This window comes from Cryptomeria japonica, unplaced genomic scaffold (genome assembly GCF_030272615.1).
Source record: "Cryptomeria japonica unplaced genomic scaffold, Sugi_1.0 HiC_scaffold_33, whole genome shotgun sequence".
Taxonomy (NCBI): Eukaryota; Viridiplantae; Streptophyta; class Pinopsida; order Cupressales; family Cupressaceae; genus Cryptomeria; species Cryptomeria japonica.
This window is the reverse complement of record NW_026728855.1, coordinates 870,001-890,810: the sequence shown is the minus strand read 5'-3', so window position 1 is coordinate 890,810 and position 20,810 is coordinate 870,001. Positions and strand designations below refer to the sequence as shown.

Genomic DNA, 20,810 nt, shown 5'->3' with positions numbered 1-20,810 from the left:
CGGTTTGACCGGGGTGCGCACACCTTGGCTGGGTTGCGCACCTTTTGTGCGCTCCAAGGTGCGCACGAAGTCGGAGCTCGGTTTGCCCCGGGTGCGCACCTTCGCCAGGGTGCGCACCTTGATGCGCACGCCTTGGCTGGGCTGCGCACCTTGGTGGGCGCCATGGTGCGCACCTTTCGTGCGCTCCAAGGTGCGCACGAAGTCGGAGCTCGGTTTGCCCCGGGTGCGCACCTTGGTGGGCGCCATGGTGCACTCCGAGGTGCCCAAGATTGGTGCGCACCAAGGAGCGCTCCGAAGTGCGCTCCAAGGTGCGCGCGAAGTCGAAAGTTGGGTTAATTGTCCGGTTTGCCTCGGGTGCGCACCTTGCGTGCACCTTCGCCAGGGTGGGCGCCTTGGTGCGCACACCTTGGCTGGGCTGCGCACACCTTGGCACCCGCGTTTCCTTCATTTTAAATTTTTTTTTTTTACAATCTCTCAAGTGGGAAATTCTATAATCTCAACTTTTTTTGCCTTTTCAGGAAACTTTTGAATGGAGCGCATCATTGGTGCGCTCCGAAGTGTGCTCCAAAGCTCTCTCCAGCTGCGTGCACCTGCCCCGGCCGCGCACCCGGCCCCGCCCAGCTTCGCTCACCTGTCCCGGGCGTCTGGTGCGGAACCTTAGAGTAAGAAACATCACCGTGCACCTTGGCCAACGTGCGCGACTCGACCGAGCGCGCACTGGCCGAGGTGCACACCGATTTCACCTGGGTGCGCGCGCAGCACCTCGGGCGCACCGGGGTGCGCGCACAACGCCCGGGTTGCACCGTGGCCTGTGTGCTCGGGGCGCCTCGGGTGCGCGCTCGGTGTCGCCCCCGCGCGCGCGGTAGTGCGGGCAGCGCACCCCGGCCCGGCCCGGCCCCGACGAGAACGCAAACGGGCAAAAGGTTTATTCAAATAGCATTGCGACGCCCGGCGAAAAACTAAAAAAGGGTGCAACACCGGGACTTCCCGGGAGGTCACCCATCCCAGTACTACTCCGGCCCAAGCGCGCTTAACTGCGGAGTTCTGATGGGATCCGGTGCACTAACGCTGGTATGATCGCACCCGTTATGAGCTTGTCGCAGTGTGTACTTAGCAAACCGCGACCCACGTGCGAATCCACCCCGGCCACCCACCCCCGTCGAGGTGCACACCCTCCCTCGCGAAGTGCGCCCCGTTCGCCAAGTGTGAGCCCTGCCCGGGTGCGCGCACCTTGCTAGGGCGTCGGGTGTGCACCCGGCCCGGCCTACGTGCGTGCACCTGGAGGGGGCGTCGTGTGCGTGCAGTGTCCCGTCTGCAACGCGGTGCCCACACACCACCTCGGGCGCAACGACCTGCGCTCACATGTGGGCCGAGTGCACCTTGGTGCATGTTCGGGGCGCCTCGGGTGCACGCTCGATCTTGCCCCGGTGCACCAAGGCGCTCGGTTTGCCCCGGGTGCGCACTTGGTGCAAGGTGGGCACCCAAAATAGGGATCAAGCACCAAAACACAAGTTTCGGGATGCAAAATGGGACCCAAGGACCACAAATGCGTTCCAAGACCCATGATGGGTCCACGAGAACAAAAATGTGTTCCGAGACTTAATAAACAAATATTGGGTTTTAGGAGAAGAAACATGCTCTGATGCCCAAAACGAGAATCGACCCCGAAAAGGCCACAGGCCAAAAGTGGGATGCGAGACAAAAAAAAATGGGACCCGAGGACCAAAATTGGGTTCCCAGGTCGAAGACAGGGCAACCGGACAAGAAACGACCTCTAAGGCTCGAAATGAGTCCCGACGACTAAAACTTGACAAGAAGCACCCATCAGGCACCCAACTCGACACCCATGGGATGCCGACCCACCCGGGCTTCCACCTAGCACACCTTGGCACCCACCCACCCTCGCACCCAACCTCGCACCCAACTTAGCACCTTTGAACCCACATTGGCACTCACCCTGACCCTGGCACCTTGGAACCCACATTGGCACTCACCTTGACCCTGGCACCCACCTTTGCACTCACCTTGGGACCCACCCTGGCTCCCACCTCGGCACCCACCCAGACACCCACCTTGGTTCCTTGGCACCCACCTTGGATCCTTGGCACCCACCCCGACACCCACCTTGGCACGCAACTTGGCTACTTGCCACCCACCTTGGCTCCTTGACGCCCACCCCGACAACCACCCCGTGACCTACCCTGGCTAGGGTTGGTGCACACCCACCCTGGTGCCCACCTTGGCACCCACCCTATGACCCACCTTGGCACGCACCTTAGTACCCACCCCGTTACCCACCCTAGGACCCACCCCGTGACCCACCTTGGCCAGGGTGGGTGCCTTGGTGCGCACAACTTGCCTGGGCTGCACACCAGGGCGGGCTCAAGATGGCACCCGCGTTCCGTTTTTTTCACTATCTTTCAAAACGGAAATTTTAAAATCTCATTTTTTTCTTTTTTTTGCCTTTTCTGGAAATTAGTGAAGGCAGCGCATCAAAGGTGCGCAATGCTGGTGCGAACCCGGGAGCGCTCCGATGTGTGCTCCAAGGTGCGGCGTGCACGAAGTCCGAGCCCGGTTTGCCCCGGGTGCGCACCTCGCGTGCACCTTCGCCGGGGTGAGCACCTTGGCTGGGTTGCGCGCCCTGGTGCGTACCAAGGAGCGCTCTGAAGTGTGCTCCAAGGTGCGGCGTGCACGAAGTCGGAGCCCGGTTTGCCCCGGGTGTGCACCTCGGGTGCGCACCTCGCGTGCACCTTCGCTGCGGTGGGCACCTTGGCTGGGTTGCGCGCCTTGGTGGGCACCATGCAGTGCACGAAGTCGGAGCCCGGTTTGCCCCGGGCGCGCACCTCCGCCAGGGTGGGCACCTTGGTGCGCACAACTTGCCTGGGCTGCGCATCAGGAAGGGCTCAAGATGGCACCCGCGTTCCGTTTTTTTCACTATCTTTCAGAACGGAAATTTTAAAATATCGTTTTTTTTTGCCTTTTCTGGAAATTAGTGAAGGCAGCGCATCAAAGGTGCGCAACGCTGGTGCGAACCTGGGAGCGCTCCGATGTGTGCTCCAAGGTGCGGCTGTGCACGAAGTCGGAGCCCGGTTTGCCTCGGGTGCGCCCTGGTGGGCACCATGGTGCGCACCAAGGAGCGCTCCGAAGTGTGCTCCAAGGTGCGGCCTGCACGAAGTCGGAGCCCGGTTTGCCCCGGGTGTGCACCTCGGGTGGGCACCTTGGTGCGCATGCCTTGCCTGGGCTGCGCACCAGGGCGGGCTCAAGATGGCACCCGCGTTCCTTTTTTTTCACTATCTTTCAAAACGGAAATTTTAAAATCTCATTTTTTTTTGCCTTTTTCTGGAAATTAGTGAAGGCAGCGCATCAAAGGTGCGCACCTCGCTGCCCACCACGGTGCGCAACGCCGGTGGGCACCCGGGAGTGCTTCGAAGTGTGCTCCAAGGTGCTGCGTGCACGTTGTCGGAGCCCGGTTTGCCCCGGGTGCGCACCTCGCGTGCACCTTCGTCGGGGTGGGCACCTTGGCTTGGTTTGCCCCGGCTGCGCTCCGAAGCGGGGTTATTGGAGCGCCGCCTCTTTTTTTGTCGGAGCGTTTGGTGGGGTTTCTCGCATTGGCTCTTCCGAGGCCCGGTTGCCACCCTGGCGCGCACGAAGTCGGAAGTAGGGTTAATTGCCCGGGTGCGCACCTTTGCCAGGGTGGCACCTTACCTGGGCTGCGCACCAGGGCGGGCTCAAGATGGCACGCGCGTTCCGTTTTTTTCACTATCTTTCAAAACGGAAATTTTAAAATCTCCTTTTTTTTTTGCCTTTTCTGGAAATTAGTGAAGGCAGCGCATCAAAGGTGCGCACCTCGCTGCCCACCTTGGTGTGCTCTGAGGTGCGCACCCGGGAGCGCTACGAAGTGTGCTCCAAGGTGCGGCGTGCACGTTGTCGGAGCCCGGTTTGCCCCGGGTGCGCACCTCGCCTGCACCTTGGCCGGGGTGGGCACCTTGGCTGGGTTTGCCCAGGGTGCGCTCCGAAGCGGGGTTACTGGAGCGCCCCCTCTTTTTTTGTCAGAGAGTTTGGTGGGGTTTCTCGCATTGGCTCTTCCCAGGCCCGGTTGTTGGGTGCGCTCCCACCCTGGCGCGCGCGAAGTTGGAAGTTGGGTTAATTGCCCGGGCGCGCACCTTCGCCAGGGTGGGCACCTTGGTGCGCAAACCTTGGCTGGGCTGCGCACCAGGGCGGGCTCAAGATGGCACCAGCATTCCCTTTTTCTCACTATCTTTCAAAACGGAAATTTTAAAATCTCGTTTTTTTTTTGCCTTTTATGGAAATTAGTGAAGGCATCGCATCAAAGGTGCGCACCTCGCTGCCCACCTTGGTGTGCTCCGAGGTGCCCACCACGGTGCGCAACGCCGGTGCGAACCCGGGAGCGCCCCGATGTGTGCTCCAAGGTGCGGCGTGCACGAAGTCGGACCCCGGTTTGCCCCGGGTGCGCACCTCGCGTGCACCTTGGTGCGCACACCTTGGCTGGGTTGCGCGGCCTGGTGGGCACCATGGTGCGCACCAAGGAGCGCTCCGAAGTGTGCTCCAAGGTGCGGCGTGCACGAAGTCGGAGCCCGGTTTGCCCCGGGTGCGCACCTTCGCCGCGGTGGGCACCATGGCGTGCACGAAGTCGGAGCCCGGTTTGCCCCGGGTGCGCACCTCGCGTGCACCTTCGCCGGGGTGGGCACCTCGGCTGGGTTGCGCGCCCTGGTGCGCACCAAGGAGCGCTCTGAAGTGTGCTCCAAGGTGCGGCGTGCACGAAGTCGGAGCCCGGTTTGCCCCGGGTGTGCACCTCGCGTGCGCACCTCGCGTGCACCTTCGCTGCGGTGGGCACCTTGGCTGGGTTGCGCGCCTTGGTGGGCACCATGCAGTGCACGAAGTCGGAGCCCGGATTGCCCCGGGCGCGCACCTCCGCCAGGGTGGGCACCTTGGTGCGCACAACTTGCCTGGGGTGCGCACCAGGAAGGGCTCAAGATGGCACCCGCGTTCCGTTTTTTTCACTATCTTTCAGAACGGAAATTTTAAAATCTCGTTTTTTTTTGCCTTTTCTGGAAATTAGTGAAGGCAGCGCATCAAAGGTGCGCAACGCTGGTGCGAACCTGGGAGCGCTCCGATGTGTGCTCCAAGGTGCGGCGTGCACGAAGTCGGACCCCGGTTTGCCCCGGGTGCGCACCTCGCGTGCACCTTGGTGCGCACACCTTGGCTGGGTTGCGCGCCCTGGTGGGCACCATGGTGCGCACCAAGGAGCGCTCCGAAGTGTGCTCCAAGGTGCGGCGTGCACGAAGTCGGAGCCCGGTTTGCCCCGGGTGCGCACCTCGCGTGCACCTTCGCCGCGGTGGGCACCATGGCGTGCACGAAGTCGGAGCCCGGTTTGCCCCGGGTGCGCACCTCGCGTGCACCTTCGCCGGGGTGGGCACCTTGGTGTGCAGACCTTGGCTGGGTTGCGCGCCCTGGTGGGCACCATGGTGCGCACCAAGGAGCGCTCCGAAGTGTGCTCCAAGGTGCGGCCTGCACGAAGTCGGAGCCCGGTTTGCCCCGGGTGTGCACCTCGGGTGGGCACCTTGGTGCGCATGCCTTGCCTGGGCTGCGCACCAGGGCGGGCTCAAGATGGCACCCGCGTTCCTTTTTTTTCACTATCTTTCAAAACGGAAATTTTAAAATCTCATTTTTTTTTGCCTTTTTCTGGAAATTAGTGAAGGCAGCGCATCAAAGGTGCGCACCTCGCTGCCCACCACGGTGCGCAACGCCGGTGGGCACCCGGGAGTGCTTCGAAGTGTGCTCCAAGGTGCTGCGTGCACGTTGTCGGAGCCCGGTTTGCCCCGGGTGCGCACCTCGCGTGCACCTTCGTCGGGGTGGGCACCTTGGCTGGGTTTGCCCCGGCTGCGCTCCGAAGCGGGGTTATTGGAGCGCCGCCTCTTTTTTTGTCGGAGCGTTTGGTGGGGTTTCTCGCATTGGCTCTTCCGAGGCCCGGTTGCCACCCTGGCGCGCACGAAGTCGGAAGTAGGGTTAATTGCCCGGGTGCGCACCTTTGCCAGGGTGGGCACCTTACCTGGGCTGCGCACCAGGGCGGGCTCAAGATGGCACGCGCGTTCCGTTTTTTTCACTATCTTTCAAAACGGAAATTTTAAAATCTCCTTTTTTTTTTGCCTTTTCTGGAAATTAGTGAAGGCAGCGCATCAAAGGTGCGCACCTCGCTGCCCACCTTGGTGTGCTCTGAGGTGCGCACCCGGGAGCGCTACGAAGTGTGCTCCAAGGTGCGGCGTGCACGTTGTCGGAGCCCGGTTTGCCCCGGGTGCGCACCTCGCCTGCACCTTGGCCGGGGTGGGCACCTTGGCTGGGTTTGCCCAGGGTGCGCTCCGAAGCGGGGTTACTGGAGCGCCCCCTCTTTTTTTGTCAGAGCGTTTGGTGGGGTTTCTCGCATTGGCTCTTCCCAGGCCCGGTTGTTGGGTGCGCTCCCACCCTGGCGCGCGCGAAGTTGGAAGTTGGGTTAATTGCCCGGGCGCGCACCTTCGCCAGGGTGGGCACCTTGGTGCGCACACCTTGGCTGGGCTGCGCACCAGGGCGGGCTCAAGATGGCACCAGCATTCCCTTTTTCTCACTATCTTTCAAAACGGAAATTTTAAAATCTCGTTTTTTTTTTGCCTTTTATGGAAATTAGTGAAGGCATCGCATCAAAGGTGCGCACCTCGCTGCCCACCTTGGTGTGCTCCGAGGTGCCCACCACGGTGCGCAACGCCGGTGCGAACCCGGGAGCGCCCCGATGTGTGCTCCAAGGTGCGGCGTGCACGAAGTCGGACCCCGGTTTGCCCCGGGTGCGCACCTCGCGTGCACCTTGGTGCGCACACCTTGGCTGGGTTGCGCGGCCTGGTGGGCACCATGGTGCGCACCAAGGAGCGCTCCGAAGTGTGCTCCAAGGTGCGGCGTGCACGAAGTCGGAGCCCGGTTTGCCCCGGGTACGCACCTCGCGTGCACCTTCGCCGGGGTGGGCACCTCGGCTGGGTTGCGCGCCCTGGTGCGCACCAAGGAGCGCTCCGAAGTGTGCTCCAAGGTGCGGCGTGCACGAAGTCGGAGCCCGGTTTGCCCCGGGTGCGCACCTTCGCCGCGGTGCGCACCATGGCGTGCACGAAGTCGGAGCCCGGTTTGCCCCGGGTGCGCACCTCGCGTGCACCTTCGGCGGGGTTTGCGCGCCCTGGTGGGCACCATGGTGCGCACCAAGGAGCGCTCCGAAGTGTGCTCCAAGGTGCGGCGTGCACGAAGTCGGAGCCCGGTTTGCCCCGGGTGCGCACCTCGCGTGCACCTTCGGCGGGGTTTGCGCGCCCTGGTGGGCACCATGGTGCGCACCAAGGAGCGCTCCGAAGTGTGCTCCAAGGTGCGGCGTGCACGAAGTCGGAGCCCGGTTTGCCCGGGTGCGCACCTCGCGTGCACCTTCGCCGCGGTGGGCACCATGGCGTGCACGAAGTCGGAGCCCGGTTTGCCCCGGGTGCGCACCTCGCGTGCACCTTCGCCGGGGTGGGCACCTCGGCTGGGTTGCGCGCCCTGGTGCGCACCAAGGAGCGCTCCGAAGTGTGCTCCAAGGTGCGGCGTGCACGAAGTCGGAGCCCGGTTTGCCCCGGGTGCGCACCTCGCGTGCACCTTCGCCAGGGTGGGCACCTCGGTGCGCACACCTTCTCAATGTTTTCTTGCCTTTTCTGGAAATTGGTGAAGGCAGCGCATCAAAGGTGCGCACCTCGGTGTGCTCCGAGGTGCGAACCCGAGAGCGCTCCGAGGTGCCCACGAAGTCGAAAGTCGGGTTAATTGCATTGTTTTCCCCGGGTGCGCTCCGAGGTGCGCAACATCGGCGCGCACCAAGGAGGGCTCCGAAGTGTGCTCCAAGGTGCGCACGATGGCGTGCACCTCTGGTGCGCACGATTCGGAGCTCGGTTTGACCGGGGTGCGCACACCTTGGCTGGGTTGCGCACCTTTTGTGCGCTCCAAGGTGCGCACGAAGTCGGAGCTCGGTTTGCCCCGGGTGCGCACCTTCGCCAGGGTGCGCACCTTGATGCGCACGCCTTGGCTGGGCTGCGCACCTTGGTGGGCGCCATGGTGCGCACCTTTCGTGCGCTCCAAGGTGCGCACGAAGTCGGAGCTCGGTTTGCCCCGGGTGCGCACCTTGGTGGGCGCCATGGTGCACTCCGAGGTGCCCAAGATTGGTGCGCACCAAGGAGCGCTTCGAAGTGCGCTCCAAGGTGCGCGCGAAGTCGAAAGTTGGGTTAATTGTCCGGTTTGCCTCGGGTGCGCACCTTGCGTGCACCTTCGCCAGGGTGGGCGCCTTGGTGCGCACACCTTGGCTGGGCTGCGCACACCTTGGCACCCGCGTTTCCTTCATTTTAAATTTTTTTTTTTTTACAATCTCTCAAGTGGGAAATTCTATAATCTCAACTTTTTTTGCCTTTTCAGGAAACTTTTGAATGGAGCGCATCATTGGTGCGCTCCGAAGTGTGCTCCAAAGCTCTCTCCAGCTGCGTGCACCTGCCCCGGCCGCGCACCCGGCCCCGCCCAGCTTCGCTCACCTGTCCCGGGCGTCTGGTGCGGAACCTTAGAGTAAGAAACATCACCGTGCACCTTGGCCAACGTGCGCGACTCGACCGAGCGCGCACTGGCCGAGGTGCACACCGATTTCACCTGGGTGCGCGCGCAGCACCTCGGGCGCACCGGGGTGCGCGCACAACGCCCGGGTTGCACCGTGGCCTGTGTGCTCGGGGTGCCTCGGGTGCGCGCTCGGTGTCGCCCCCGCGCGCGCGGTAGTGCGGGCAGCGCACCCCGGCCCGGCCCGGCCCCGACGAGAACGCAAACGGGCAAAAGGTTTATTCAAATAGCATTGCGACGCCCGGCGAAAAACTAAAAAAGGGTTGCAACACCGGGACTTCCCGGGAGGTCACCCATCCCAGTACTACTCCGGCCCAAGCGCGCTTAACTGCGGAGTTCTGATGGGATCCGGTGCACTAATGCTGGTATGATCGCACCCGTTATGAGCTTGTCGCAGTGTGTACTTAGCAAACCGCGACCCACGTGCGAATCCACCCCGGCCACCCACCCCCGTCGAGGTGCACACCCTCCCTCGCGAAGTGCGCCCCGTTCGCCAAGTGTGAGCCCTGCCCGGGTGCGCGCACCTTGCTAGGGCGTCGGGTGTGCACCCGGCCCGGCCTACGTGCGTGCACCTGGAGGGGGCGTCGTGTGCGTGCAGTGTCCCGTCTGCAACGCGGTGCCCACACACCACCTCGGGCGCAACGACCTGCGCTCACATGTGGGCCGAGTGCACCTTGGTGCATGTTCGGGGCGCCTCGGGTGCACGCTCGATCTTGCCCCGGTGCACCAAGGCGCTCGGTTTGCCCCGGGTGCGCACTTGGTGCAAGGTGGGCACCCAAAATAGGGATCAAGCACCAAAACACAAGTTTCGGGATGCAAAATGGGACCCAAGGACCACAAATGCGTTCCAAGACCCATGATGGGTCCACGAGAACAAAAATGTGTTCCGAGACTTAATAAACAAATATTGGGTTTTAGGAGAAGAAACATGCTCTGATGCCCAAAACGAGAATCGACCCCGAAAAGGCCACAGGCCAAAAGTGGGATGCGAGACAAAAAAAAATGGGACCCGAGGACCAAAATTGGGTTCCCAGGTCGAAGACAGGGCAACCGGACAAGAAACGACCTCTAAGGCTCGAAATGAGTCCCGACGACTAAAACTTGACAAGAAGCACCCATCAGGCACCCAACTCGACACCCATGGGATGCCGACCCACCCGGGCTTCCACCTAGCACACCTTGGCACCCACCCACCCTCGCACCCAACCTCGCACCCAACTTAGCACCTTTGAACCCACATTGGCACTCACCCTGACCCTGGCACCTTGGAACCCACATTGGCACTCACCTTGACCCTGGCACCCACCTTTGCACTCACCTTGGGACCCACCCTGGCTCCCACCTCGGCACCCACCCAGACCACCCACCTTGGTTCCTTGGCACCCACCTTGGATCCTTGGCACCCACCCCGACACCCACCTTGGCACGCAACTTGGCTACTTGCCACCCACCTTGGCTCCTTGACGCCCACCCCGACAACCACCCCGTGACCTACCCTGGCTAGGGTTGGTGCACACCCACCCTGGTGCCCACCTTGGCACCCACCCTATGACCCACCTTGGCACGCACCTTAGTACCCACCCCGTTACCCACCCTAGGACCCACCCCGTGACCCACCTTGGCCAGGGTGGGTGCACCCACCCTGGTGCCCACCTTGGCACCCACCCATCCTAGCACCCAGCCTGTGACCGGGCTTGGAACCCAACCTTGCACCCGCACCCGTCTTGGCCAGTTGTGGGTGCGCACCCATCCTGGCACCCACGTTGTGGACACACCCTTTAACCCACGCACCCTAGCACCCACGTTGGCAACCCACCTTGGAACCCAACCTAGCAACTTGGCACCCACCCCGTGACCCACCTTGCATCCACCATAGCAGTCGCCGACTTGGCACCCACCTCGGCACCCACCTTGACACTTGTGGACCCACCTTGCCACTCACCCTAGCATCGACCCATCCTAGCACCCACCCTGGCACCTTTGCACCCTAGCACTCACCCATCCTAGCACCTAACCTGTGACCCACCTTGACACTCACCCTCGCACCCACCTTGGAACCCAACCTAGCACCCACCCACCCTGACACCAACCCTAGCACCTACCCACCCTTGCACCCACCCTGTGACCCATCTTGGCACCCACCCATCCTACCACTCAACCTATCACCCACCTTCTCACCCACCTTGGCATCCACCTTAGCACCCACCCACACTGGCACCTTGGCACCCACCTCGGGCAAGGTGGGTGCACACCCACCCTGGCACCCAATTTAGAACCCACCGAGCATGTTACCCACCTTGGCACCCACATTGCAGCCCACCCTAGTACCCACCCTATGACCCACATTGGCATCCACACCCTAGCACCCAGGCACCTCGACACCCCGCCTTGACACCCACCCTAGCACTGAACCTGTGACCCACCTTGGAACTCACCCTAGAACCCACCCACCCTGTGAACCACCTTGGCATCCACCTTAGCACCCACCCACCTTGGCACCCACTCTAGCACTCACCCATCCTAACACCCAACTTGTTACCCACCTTGGCACCCGCCCTCGCGTCCACCTTGAAACCCACCCTAGCACCCACCCACGCAGGAGCCCACCTTGGCACCCAACCTAACACCCACGCATCCTGGCACCCAACTTGTGACCCACCTTGGAACCCACCTAGTACCCACCTTTGAACCCACTATATCACCAACCCACCTTGGCACCCACCCTATGACCCTCTTTGGAATCCACCCTAGCACGCACCCACCCTGGCACCCACCATGGAGCGCACCCTAGCACCCACCCACCTCGGCACGCACCTCAACACCACCTTGGTGTGCGCACTGCGCCAACCTCTCAAAGACCCTATGTGGTGCGCTCCAAAGTGTACACCTTTGGTGCGCTCCAAGGTGCGCACCTTTGGTGCACACCGAGGTGCACACCAAAGTGTGCACCGAGGTGAGCACCAAAGTGCACTCCAGGGTGCACACCAAGGCGTGCACCTTTGGTGCGGTCAATGCAAACGAATTCGGAAGTTGGGGTCGATGTCCTAATCGCTGCTGCAGACTACACGTATGAGAATCGGACAAATAGCTTTATATAGGGGAGGTGTTGCGTTTGATGGGTCGACTCCCCTGGTTGTGTGCACTGCACCAACTTCAAAGACCCTGTCTTGTTTAAGAAGTCAAAAGTTGGGGTGGATGTCCCTAATCATTGCTGCAGTCTACGCATGTATGAGAATCAGACAAATAGCTTATATAGGGGAGGTGTTGCATTCGGTGGTTGACTCCCCTGGTTGTGCGCACTGCGCCAACCTCAAAGACCCCGCATAGCAGAAGAAGTCGGAAGTCGGATTTTGGTGAGCACCAAGGCGTGCACCTTTGGTGCGGTCAACGCAGACGAATTCAGAAGTTGGGGTGGATGTCCTAATCGTTGTTGCAGGCTACACATGTATGAGAATCAGACAAATAGCTTATATAGGGGAGGTGTTGGGTTTGATGGGTCAACTCCCTTGGTTGTGCGCATTACGCCAACCTCAAAGACCTTGTTTTCGTTAAGAAGTCAAAAGTTGGGGTCAATGTCCTAATGGCTCCTGCAGGCTACACATGTATGAGAATCGGACAAATAGCTTATATAGGGGAGGTGTTGGGTTTGATGGGTCGACTCCCCTGGTTGTGCGCATTACGTCAACCTCAAAGACCTTGTTTTCGTTAAGAAGTCAAAAGTTGGGGTCGATGTCCTAATTGCTCCTGTAGACTACACATGTATGAGAATCAGACAAATAGCTTATATAGGGGAGGTGTTGGGTTTGATGGGTTGACTCCCCTAGTTGTTCGCATTACACCAACCTCAAAGACCTTGTTTTCGTTTAGAAGCCGAAAGTTGGGGTCGATGTCCTAATTGCTCCTGCAGGCTACGCATGTATGAGAATCAGACAAATAGCTTATATAGGGGAGGTGTTGGGTTTGATGGGTCGACTCCCCTGGTTGTGCGCATTGCGCCAACCTCAAAGACCCTGCATTGCGGATGAAGTCGAAAGTCAGAGTTTGGTGTGCTACAAGGTGTGGTCGAAGGTGCTCACCTAGGTGTGCACCTTTGGAGCACAGGAAAAGTGCCCTCCAAAAGTGCGCACCTTTGGAGTGCACAAAAGTGCCCTCCAAAAGTGCGCACCTTTGGAGCGCAGAAAAGTGCCCTCCAAAAAGTGCCCTCCAAAAGTGCGCACCTTTGGAGCGCAGAAAAGTGCCCTCCAAAAAGTGCCCTCCAAAAGTGCGCACCTTTGGAGCGCAGAAAAGTGCCCTCCAAAAAGTGCCCTCCAAAAGTGCGCACCTTTGGAGCGCAGAAAAGTGCCCTCCAAAAGTGCGCACCTTTGGAGCGCAGAAAAGTGCCTCCAAAAAGTGCCCTCCAAAAGTGCGCACCTTTGGAGCGCAGAAAAGTGCCCTCCAAAAAGTGCCCTCCAAAAGTGCGCACCTTTGGAGCGCAGGAAAAGTGCCCTCCAAAAAGTGCCCTCCAAAAGTGCGCACCTTTGGAGCGCAGAAAAGTGCCCTCCAAAAAGTGCCCTCCAAAAGTGCGCACCTTTGGAGCGCAGAAAAGTGCCCTCCAAAAAGTGCCCTCCAAAAGTGCGCACCTTTGGAGCGCAGAAAAGTGCCCTCCAAAAGTGCGCACCTTTGGAGCGCACAAAAGTGCCCTCCAAAAGTGCGCACTTTTGGTGCGCACCAAAGGCGCTGGTTCGGTCGTTGCAGGCGAGTTCGAAGTTGGGGTCGATGTCCTGAGCGGAGGTGCAAACTACACAGGTGTCGGAATCGGACAAATAGCTTATATAGGGGAGGTGTATGCTTCGATGGGTCGACTCCCCAGGTTGAGCGCACCGCGCCAACCTCAAAGACCCTACGGTATGGATGAAGTCGGAAGTTGGGTCCGATGACCAATTCGATTAGTAGGTATGCTCATGAGGTCGGAATTTGGGTCCGATGACCTGCCATGTGCAGGAAGGCGAATGTTGACACTGTGCGTTGCAAGGTGCACACCAAGGCGCTGGTGCGGTCTTTTTAGTCGAGTTCGGAAGTTGGGGTCGATGTCCTGATCGGAGGTGCAAGCTACACAGGTGTGGGAATCGGACAAATAGCTTATATAGGGGAGGTGTATGCTTCGTTGGGTCGACTCCCCGGGTTGAGCGCACCGCGCCAACCTCAAAGACCCTACGGTATGGATGAAGTCGGAAGTTGGGTCCGATGACCGATTCGATATGTAGGCATACTCGCGAGGTCGGAATTTGGGTCCGATGACCTGCCACGTGCAGGAAGGCGAATGTTGGCACTGTGCGTTGCAAGGTGCGCACCAAGGCGCTGGTTCGGTCGTTGGAGGCGAGTTCGGAAGTTGGGGTCGATGTCTTGATCGGAGGTGCAAACTACACAGGTGTGGGAATCGGACAAATAGCTTATATAGGGGAGGTGTATGCTTCGTTGGGTCGACTCCCCGGGTTGAGCGCACCGCGCCAACCTCAAAGACCCTACGGTATGGATGAAGTCGGAAGTTGGGTCCGATGACCGATTCGATATGTAGGCATACTCGCGAGGTCGGAATTTGGGTCCGATGACCTGCCATGTGCAGGAAGGCGAATGTTGGGACTGTGCGTCGCAAGGTGCGCACCAAGGCGCTGGTGCCGTCGTTGCAGTCGAGTTCGGAAGTTGGGGTCGATGTCCTGGTCAGAGGTGCAAACTACACAGGTGTGGGAATTCGGACAAATAGCTTATATAGGGGAGGTGTATGCTTCGATGGGTCGACTCCCTGGGTTGAGCGCACCGCGCCAACCTCAAAGACCCTACAGTATGGATGAAGTCGGAAGTTGGGTCCGATGACCGATTCGATACGTAGGCATATTGGCGAGGTCTGAATTTGTGTCCGATGACCTGCCATGCGCAGGAAGGCGGAATTTGGGTCCGATGACCGAGTTGATGGCGTGCCATGCGCAGAAAGGCGGAATTTGGGTCCGATGACCGAGTTGATGTTGATGGCCCGCCATGCACAGGGAAGGCGGAATTTGGGTCCGATGACCGATTTGAAGGCGTGCCATACGCAAAAAGGCGGAGTTTGGGTCCGATGACCGAGTTGATATTGATGGCCCGCCATGCGCAGGAAGGCGGAATTTGGGTCCGATGACCTGACATACGCATGGAGTCCGACTCGGGGGCCGATGTTCGATTCGATGACTTGCATTGTGGGGTAAAGTCGGAAGTTGTGGTCTTTGACCCGATTCGATGACCAGACTTCGGCTGCTTGAGAATCGGACAAATAACTTATATAGGGGAGGTAGTGTTCTCGAGCATCCTCCCCCCGTGCCCGTTTATGTCGATTGATGCTGGTGCTCGACTGGTTGGAGCGCTCGGATGCAAAAATCTTGCACCAGGATTTATCGATTGTGATGGACACGGCAAGTCTCCTGATTGCTATGCAGGAGCTCATCGTGAATCTCTATGCGGCCTTGGTATGGACTCGACCTGCGGAATGGTTCGGCAATGGTAGTCGCTCCAACACGTCCTTGCAATGGCCACAGAGGTGATTCGACTAGAGCTCCAGTCTAGCTTTTGGGTTGCTTGGCGGACTGGTATAGCCGCGATCGAGTTCCGGCCATGAACGTTTTAGATAGCTCTTGGGCTTTCTGGGACGGAAGTCGGAAGTTTGGGCTGTTGTCCGATTTGATGACCATTCTTCCGGATGTGTGAGAATCGGACAAATAACTTATATAGGGGACTGTGTTGTCTCACGCAGCCCCCTCCGTGCCCCTCTATCTCGACCGATGTTGGTGCTTGAAAGGGTTGGGATCGCTCGGATTTATAAACGTGCACCACCATTTGTCGAGTGTGAGGGACGCGGCAGGTCTCCTAAATGCTATGCGGGCGCTCTCTGAGAATCTCTATCCGGCCTCGACACAGACTAGTCTTGCTGAATGGTTTGGCACTGGTAGTCGATCCAACACGTCGTTGTTGTGGCCGCCTAGGCGATTCGATTCGAGCCCCCGTCTAGCTTTTGGGTTGCTTGGCGGATTTTGCCCTATCCGCAAGTGAGCTCGGTCCCTAAACGTTCGAGAAACCCGATTGCTATGCGCCGACTCTCTTTCTTGCGAGCCTCCATCTAGCTTTTGGTCTCTACGGAACGGAAGTCGGAATCTGGGACCGTTGTTTGATTCGACGAGGCAGACTACGGTTGTGCGAGAATCGGACAAATAACTTATATAGGGGAGGTGTTGACTGGAGCATTCTCCCCCGTGCCCCTCTAACTCGACCAATGCTGGCGCTCGAACGGTGGTAGCGCTCGGATTTTCATTGAGCGCCAGCATTGGTCGATTTAGAGGGGCATGCGAGATTCCCGAATGCTATGCGAGGGCTCTAACGGAAATGTCTATTGGTTTCGGTATGGATGCAATTGCGAGTGGTTCGGCAAAGGTGGTAGTCGTTCCGATGCGTCCATGTCGTGGCCAAATCGATAATTCGATTTGAGCCCTCGTATAGCATTTGGGTCTCTCGATGTGATTCCGCATTCCAGTCCCTTTGGGCACTGCTTGAGCCGCATCCCAGGGGGTTCCCTTCCCAATAATCTGCCTCGCAACCCGATTGCTATGCGGTGAGGCTCCTCGGCCGCCTCGGAACTATCTGTGTATCAGACGCATCGCGGGATAAGGGGTTGGCAACGGTAGTCGCCCCAAGCGCGTCCGATGCTTGGACCATTCCGAGGCGGCCCTGAAGCCTCTTCCGTCTAGCCGTTGGGTCCTTCTCGCCGCATCCCTCGCCTCGCACCCCGATTGCTATGCGGTGAGGCTCCTCGGCCGCCTCGGAACTATCTGTGTATCGGACGCGTCGCGGGATAAGGGGTTGTCACTGGTAGTCGCCCCAAGCGCGTCCGATGCTTGGACCATTCCGAGGCGGCCCTGAAGCCTCTTCCGTCTAGCCGTTGGGTCCTTCTCGCCGCATCCCTCGCCTCGCACCCCGATTGCTATGCGGTGAGGCTCCTCGGCCGCCTCGGAACTATCTGTGTATCGGACGCGTCGCGGGATAAGGGGTTGTCATTGGTAGTCGCCCCAAGCGCGTCCGATGCTTGGACCATTCCGAGGCGGCCCTGAAGCCTCTTCCGTCTAGCCGTTGGGTCCTTCTCGCCGCATCCCTCGCCTCGCACCCCGATTGCTATGCGGTGAGGCTCCTCGGCCGCCTCGGAACTATCTGTGTATCGGACGCGTCGCGGGATAAGGGGTTGTCACTGGTAGTCGCCCCAAGCGCGTCCGATGCTTGGACCATTCCGAGGCGGCCCTGAAGCCTCTTCCGTCTAGCCGTTGGGTCCTTCTCGCCGCATCCCTCGCCTCGCACCCCGATTGCTATGCGGTGAGGCTCCTCGGCCGCCTCGGAACTATCTGTGTATCGGACGCGTCGCGGATAAGGGGTTGTCACTGGTAGTCGCCCCAAGCGCGTTCGATGCTTGGACCATTCCGAGGCGGCCCTGAAGCCTCTTCCGTCTAGCCGTTGGGTCCTTCTCGCCGCATCCCTCGCCTCGCACCCCGATTGCTATGCGGTGAGGCTCCTCGGCCGCCTTGGAACTATCTGTGTATCGGACGCGTCGCGGGATAAGGGGTTGTCACTGGTAGTCGCCCCAAGCGCGTCCGATGCTTAGACCATTCCGAGGCGGACCCGAAGCCTCTTCCGTCTAGCCGTTGGGTCCTTCTCGCCGCATCCTTCGCCTCGCACCCCGATTGCTATGCGGTGAGGCTCCTCGGCCGCCTCGGAACTATCTGTGTATCGGACGCGTCGCGGGATAAGGGGTTGTCACTGGTAGTCGCCCCAAGCGCGTCCGATGCTTGGACCATTCCGAGGCGGACCCGAAGCCTCTTCCGTCTAGCCGTTGGGTCCTTCTCGCCGCATCCCTCGCCTCGCACCCCGATTGCTATGCGGTGAGGCTCCTCGGCCGCCTTGGAACTATCTGTGTATCGGACGCGTCGCGGGATAAGGGGTTGTCACTGGTAGTCGCCCCAAGCGCGTCCGATGCTTGGACCATTCCGAGGCGGACCCGAAGCCTCTTCCGTCTAGCCGTTGGGTCCTTCTCGCCGCATCCCTCGCCTCGCACCCCGATTGCTATGCGGTGAGGCTCCTTGGCCGCCTTGGAACTATCTGTGTATCGGACGCGTCGCGGGATAAGGGGTTGTCACTGGTAGTCGCCCCAAGCGCGTCCGATGCTTGGACCATTCCGAGGCGGACCCGAAGCCTCTTCCGTCTAGCCGTTGGGTCCTTCTCGCCGCATCCCTCGCCTCGCACCCCGATTGCTATGCGGTGAGGCTCCTCGGCCGCCTTGGAACTATCTGTGTATCGGGACGCGTCGCGGGATAAGGGGTTGTCACTGGTAGTCGCCCCAAGCGCGTCCGATGCTTGGACCATTCCGAGGCGGCCCCGAAGCCTCTTCCGTGTAGCCGTTGGGTCCTTCTCGCCGCATCCCTCGCCTCGCACCCCGATTGCTATGCGGTGAGGCTCCTCGGCCGCCTTGGAACTATCTGTGTATCGGACGCGTCGCGGGATAAGGGGTTGTCACTGGTAGTCGCCCCAAGCGCGTCCGATGCTTGGACCATTCCGAGGCGGCCCCGAAGCCTCTTCCGTGTAGCCGTTGGGTCCTTCTCGCCGCATCCCTCGCCTCGCACCCCGATTGCTATGCGGTGGGGCTCCTCGGCCGCCTTGGAACTATCTGTGTATCGGACGCGTCGCGGGATAAGGGGTTGTCACTGGTAGTCGCCCCAAGCGCGTCCGATGCTTGGACCATTCCGAGGCGGACCTGAAGCCTCTTCCCTCTAGCCGTTGGGGCTTTCTCGCCGCATCCCTCGCCTCGCACCCTGATTGCTATGCTGTGAGGCTCCTCGGCCGCCTTGGAACTATCTGTGTATCGGACGCATCGCGGGATAAGGGGTTGGCAGTGGTAGTCGCCCCAAGCGCATCCGATGCTTGGACCATTCCGAGGCGGCCCTGCAGCCTCTTCCGTCTAGCCGTTGGGGCCATCTCGCCGCATCCCCCACCTCGCACCACGATTGCTATGCGGTGAGGCTCCTTGGCCGCCTCGGAACTATCTGTGTATCGGACGCATCGCGGGATAAGGGGTTGTCACTGGTAGTCGCCCCAAGCGCGTCCGATGCTTGGACTATTCCGAGGCGGCCCTGCAGCCTCTTCCGTCTAGCCGTTGGGGCCATCTCGCTGCATCCCCCACCTCCTCGGCCGCCTCGGAACTATCTGTGTATCGGACGCATCGCGGGATAAGGGGTTGGCAGTGGTAGTCGCCCCAAGCGCGTCCGATGCTTGGACTATTCCGAGGCAGCCCTGCAGCCTCTTCCGTCTAGCCTTTGGGGCCATCTCGCCGCATCCCTCGCCTCGCACCCCGATTGCTATGCGGTGAGGCTCCTCGGCCGCCTGGGAACTATCTTCGTATCGGACGCATCGCGGGATAAGGGGTTGTCACTGGTAGTCGCCCCAAGCGCGTCCGATGCTTGGACTATTCCGAGGCGGCCCTGTGGCCTCTTCCGTCTAGCCGTTGGGGCCATCTCGCCGCATCCCCCACCTCGCACCCCGATTGCTATGCGGTGAGGCTCTTCGGCCGCCTTGGAACTATCTTCGTATCGGACGCATTGCGGGATAAGGGGTTGTCACTGGTAGTGGCCCCAAGCGCGTCCGATGCTTGGACTATTCCGAGGCGGCCCTGCAGCCTCTTCCGTCTAGCCGTTGGGGCCATCTCGCCGCATCCCCCACCTCGCACCCCGATTGCTATGCGGTGAGGCTCCTCGGCCGCCTTGGAACTATCTTCGTATCGGACGCATCGCGGGATAAGGGGTTGTCACTGGTAGTCGCCCCAAGCGCGTCCGATGCTTGGACTATTCTGACGCGGCCCTGTGGCCTCTTCCGTCTAGCCGTTGGGGCCATCTCGCCGCATCCCCCACCTCGCACCCCGATTGCTATGCGGTGAGGCTCCTCGGCCGCCTTGGAACCATCTTCGTATCGGACGCATCGCGGGATAGGGGGCTGTCACTGGTAGTCGCCCCAAGCGTGTCCGATGCTTGGACCATTCCTAGGCGGCCCTGAAGCCTCTTCCGTCTAGCCGTTGGGGCCTTCCCGCCCCATCCCTCGCCTCGCACCCCCGATTGCTATGCGGTGAGGCTCCTCGGCCGCCTTGGAACCATCTGTGTATCGGACGCATCGCGGGATAAGGGGTTGGCACTGGCAGTCGCCCCAAGCGCGTCCGATGCTTGGACCATTCCGAGGTGGCCCTGAAGCCTCTTCCGTCTAGCCGTTGGGGCCTTCCCGCCCCATCCCTCGCCTCGCACCCCGATTGATATGCGGTGAGGCTCCTCGGCCGCCTTGGAACTATCTGTGTATCGGACGCATCGCGGGATAAGGGGTTGGCACTGGTAGTCGTCCCAATCGCATCCGATGCTTGGACCATTCCGAGGCGGCCCTGCAGCCTCTTCCGTTTAGCCGTCGGGGCCTTCCCGCCGCATCCCTCGCCTCGCATCCCGATTCCTATGCGGTGAGTCTTCTCGGCCGCCGCGGAACTATACCTGTTATTGCTACTGCATCCTTCGGCTGGTAACCTCCTCTGCCGCCTTGGAACGTTCTCTTTGTCGGACGCGTCGCGGGATAAGGGGTTGGCACTGGTAGTCGCCCCAAGCGCGCCCGATGCATAGACCGCTCCGAGTCGACCTTGCTTTCAGCCTCTCACATGCATAGACCTCTCTGAGTCGACCCTGCAGCCTCTCACGTTTAGCCTTTGGAATCTCGCCTCACAACATGATTGCTATCCTTGATGCATCCCTTGCCTCGAGCCCTGATTGCTTTCTTGGCTGCATCCCTCCTCTCCTCACAGCCCGGTTGTCATCACTGCTTCATCCGTCGCTTCATGCATTCTGGCTGCTGGGCCCTTCCCACCGCACACCTCGATTGCTATCTCTTCTGCATCACACACCCCGATTGCTATCTCTGCTACATCCCTCGGCTCTCACTTCTGCATCCTTCGCCTCACACCTCGATTGCTATCAATGCTGCATCCGTAACCTCACACCCCGATTGCTATGCGGGGAGGCTCCTTGGCCGCCTTGGAAATTTCTGTGTGTCGGACGCACCGCGGGATAAGGGGTTGGCACTGGTAGTCGCCCCAAGTG

The 20,810-nt window shown here is 60.4% G+C and overlaps 2 non-coding genes across 2 annotated transcripts; both read right to left on the bottom strand.

Moving 5' to 3' along the window:
- Window positions 1-966: 966 nt before the first annotated feature.
- On the bottom strand, window positions 967-1,085 carry LOC131861891 (5S ribosomal RNA). Its single transcript, XR_009360921.1, has one exon. It is a non-coding gene; the product is annotated as a 5S ribosomal RNA (ribosomal RNA).
- Window positions 1,086-8,906: 7,821 nt separating this feature from the next.
- Window positions 8,907-9,025, bottom strand: LOC131861783 (5S ribosomal RNA). Its single transcript, XR_009360814.1, has one exon. It is a non-coding gene; the product is annotated as a 5S ribosomal RNA (ribosomal RNA).
- Between the last annotated feature and the right edge of the window lie 11,785 nt (window positions 9,026-20,810).